The 4227-nt window shown below is 44.9% G+C and overlaps 1 non-coding gene across 1 annotated transcript; it reads right to left on the reverse strand.

Moving 5' to 3' along the window:
• Positions 1-2224: 2224 nt before the first annotated feature.
• On the reverse strand, positions 2225-2297 carry trnav-uac (transfer RNA valine (anticodon UAC)). The gene has a single exon. It is a non-coding gene; the product is annotated as a tRNA-Val (tRNA).
• Positions 2298-4227: the final 1930 nt, after the last annotated feature.

Consider the following 4227-nt stretch of genomic DNA (forward strand, 5'->3'; position numbering starts at 1 on the left):
GAGAGAAAGAAAGAACATAATAAGAATGGGCCATAAAAAGTGAATTTCACCAATCACAGTCTCGATTAGATTACCTTTCCCTTCCGATGTCTCCAGGACGGAAATGAAGGAAATGAGAGAAATTCAGTAACATATGATATCGAAATTCATTGCAACGATTTTCCCATTGGCCAGAAAACCAAATAACGATGAGTCGAGTCACCCCAGGACTTTGTTTCACAACAGCGATGAAATAACAGTCTCCATTCGGTTCCAGTAAAAGCTCAATTTGCCTGGAACAGCAGAGCTGTTGGCGATTTTCCGCAGGGGAGGCGAACACGATCGTGACAGCAGAGACACTTTGAAATATTCAGCACTGTCCCACACCACATGGAATTCCCCTTGAAGCAAGCCATTGTTCTTTTGTTTTCAGCATCAATACAGTGGGGACCAAGACAACATTACAACAAGCGGCGTCGTTGGAGTTGATCAGCAGAAAAGGCAGCAGTGGGATTCGAACCCACGCCCCTTTCGAGCAAGGAACCTAGATCCAGCGACTTAGATAGCTCGGCTATACGACCAAACAAGCCCCTTCCTCGCTCCATTTTCTTGCATTTCCAATTGTTCTCCTGCCTGACAACAGATGCAAAGTCACATGAAAAGGGTTCCATGATCCCTCTCCGACTCGCACAGCTGCTGGGATGTGCCCAGATACAATGTCAATTTCGCTGCATTTATTGATAGCCCATCAATCCAGACAACAATCAATGGTAAGCTGAGTCTATCTTCTCAGACTCTTTTCAGCTACAAATGTATCTGTGAGTGCGTGAGAATATATGATCGGTGATGATTGGGTCAAATAACCAAAAGCTTCTTGACATGACTGCAATTTTGATTCTTGCTTTGCTAAATGATTTCACCCATTGCTCGAAACAGGACAACTTTCACGTTTACACGGAACATGAAACACACCGGAGGACAGGGAAAATGCACAAAGCTGAGCAGGCCGTGTTCCACATCATACCGTGCAGCATAGTTTCAGTCACTCTGTCTGTTTTGCAGAATAAGAGTCCCAAAGAATGTTCTCCATCCTAAAACCATTACAATCTGAGAATGACAGATCCCATTGTGAGGATGCTCTGACCTCGGAACCAGTTCGAGATGCCACTTGCCTTGCCTTTTACCTTCACCGTGCAATCTGCTGCAGAGATGTTCACTCCTGGACATGAGTCACATGGATACCCACTGAGTTGGAAACCTCTGCGGGAATCGACGAGAAGCGACTCAATAAATTTTGCTAAATTCCATGGTGCTTATTAGAAATGCAGTTTCTGTTCACCTCAATCTAAAAGGCAGTTTCTGAACATAGTAACAGAACTCAGAAGGTAATTACCTCACCCCACTCCCACTCTGGAAGAGGTGCTAACTGCACTTCAGTGCTTTTTGTTCTCGATGTGAAGAGCTCTCACCCCTGAGTCACCTTCAAGTCTCTGGTTGCTGAGTGAATCACAAAGAAGGAGTTTCTCCAGAGCTGCAACTGCCTCACTTCCTCACTCACCCTCCCCGTTTACATTTTCCTGCTCGTCAGTGATTTAAAGAAAACCAAATGGATGCAATGTCATTCTGTAGCCTCTCTGTCGATTCCTCCGTTTCAGTTCCAACGTGACTTAGATCTCGGGGCGCATCTTAATACTAGCGACGCTATGAAAGCACAGTTCCAGAGTCACATGGACTCTGAGAGTGTAATTTCTTTCATTGCTGTTGCTGATTGAATGAGCCACTAACGTGCAAACTGCTCCAAAACATGATTCAGGGCCTCTGGTGCCAATTCTCGCACGTTGAATAACGACAGACACCTTCCAAATGAGGTCTTTCAGAGACGACTTTGGGGTACATTTGACAGACAGACAAGTTCAGGAATTTGTGGTGCGCTGTGACACCAGTGCATCAGCTTCTTCCCTGTCTTTGAACCGAGCCGCCTGTGTAAGGACTGCAAATGAGGTACTGATTTTCGTGGAAGGATCAGAACACGGTAACTACACTCTCAAACAGAATGGCATATGATCAGAACCAGGTTGGAGAAAAACTTTACAATGCTTTGCACAGTCATTAAATAGAACTGCATTACATTTCACTACGAGAGCGGATTTTTTCAAGCAAACTCAAAGGCAGGTTGGCAGATGGGAAAGCAAGCAAGAAAGCTCCATTCTTGTCCATGTAAAGGGCTGCAGTTGAAGAACCAAGCAGTTTCTGCCCAGTCTCGAACTGGGGACCTTTCGCATGTAAGGCGAACGTGATGACCACTGCACTACAGAAACAAGCCTCAGCCGTCCCTGGTGGGGCTCAGTGCCATCCAGCACTGGAAGTTGAAGCCATTCTACCTTTCACCTTTCTGTTTCCAATAGCTCGTTGTTTAACGGGATTTGTTTAATTTTGGCTATGTGGTGAGCATGGACGAGATACACCGAAGTATCTGTTTCCACACGGTGTACCCCAATAACGTTGTGTTGCTTACACCTGCTTTAAACGATTACTTCTTAGCGGAGTTTGCCTTCGCAGTCTGTGGCACAATCATTTAGTCTGTTCGACTGCTCACGGGAAAGGTAGTATTGTGAAACACTGCAGAAACGAACGACTTCCTTACTTTTGCTCCGACTGACCATACTCTGTGAAATTTTCCCAGACCCTCAGTTGAGGATTTTTGCTGCTGGAATTTACCTCAGAAACCCTGTTAAATCGTAATATATTGAGCGAATCGCAAAACAGAACGCATTTAACACGGAACACAAACAAAACTAGCATACCTAATGCATTTTCAGACACAGAGATGCATGAATGATAAATGTGAGACATTCCGGGGGCATGAGCCATAAATAATCTCACAACTAACAACAGGACAATTCCAAACTACTCTTTCAAACATACTGCAGCCTTAGTGCACCACCACTTCCCAGACAATGCTGAAAAGAGAGAAAGAAAGAACATAACAAGAACGGGCCATAAAAAGTGAATTTCACCAATCACAGTCTCGATTAGATTACCTTTCCCTTCCGATGTCTCCAGGAACGAAATGAAGGAAATGGGAGAAATTCAATAAGATATCACATCGAAATTCGTTGGAACGATTTTCCCATTGGCCAGAAAACCAAATAATGACGAGTCGAGTCAGCGCAGGACTTTGTCTCCCAACAGCGATGAAAGAAAAGTCTCCATTCTGTTCCAGTAAAAAGTCAACTTGCCTGGAACATAAAGCAGCAGAAGAGCTGCTTGCGGTTTTCCGTGCGGGAGGCAAGCCGGTGTAAGCAACACAACGTTATTGGGGTACACGGCGTAGAAACAGATACTTCGGTGTATCTCGTCCATGCTCACCACATAGCCAAACTTAAACAAGTCCCATTAAACAACGAGCTATTGGAAACAGAAAGGTGCAAGGTAGAATGGCTTCAACTCTCAGTGCTGGATACCTCTGAGCCGCAGCACAGCCGGCTGTGGCTTGTTTCTGTAGTGAAGTGGTTATCATGTTTGCCTTATACACGAAAGGTCCCCAGTTAGAAACTGCAGCCTTTTACATGGACAAGAACGGAGCTTTCTTGCTTGCTTGCCGATCTGCAAACCTGCCTTTGAATTTGCTTGAACAAATCTGCACTCGTCGTGAAATGTAATGCAATTCCATTTAATGACTGTGCAAAGCATTGTAAAGTTTTTCTCCAAACTGGTTCTGATCATATGCCATTCTGTTTGAGAGTGTAGTTACCGCGTTCTGATCCTTCCACGAAAAGCAGTACCGCATTTGCATTCCTTACGCAGGCGGCTCGGTTCAAAGACAGGGAAGAAGCTGATGCTCTGGTGTCACAGCGCACCACGGATTCCTGAACTTGTCTGTCTGTCAAATGTACCCCAAAAGTCATCTCTGAAAGGCCTCATTTGGAAGGTGTCTGTCGTTATTCAACGTGCGAGAATTGGCACCAGAGGTCCTGAATCATGTTTTGGAGCAGTTTGCACGTTAGTGGCTCATTCAATCAGCAACAGCAATGAAAGAAATTACACTCTCAGAGGAACCTCTGGACTTGTACTTTCAAAGTGTCGCTAGTATTAAGGTGCGACCCGAGATCTAAGCCACGTTGGAACTGAAATGAAGGAATTGACAGAGAGGCTACAGAATGACATTGCATCTATTTGGTTTTCTTTAAATCACTGACGAGCAGGAAAATGTAAACGGGGAGGGCGAGTGGGGAAGTGAGGCAGTTG

Source organism: Chiloscyllium punctatum, chromosome 17 (genome assembly GCF_047496795.1).
Source record: "Chiloscyllium punctatum isolate Juve2018m chromosome 17, sChiPun1.3, whole genome shotgun sequence".
In the NCBI taxonomy this organism is placed as follows: Eukaryota; Metazoa; Chordata; class Chondrichthyes; order Orectolobiformes; family Hemiscylliidae; genus Chiloscyllium; species Chiloscyllium punctatum.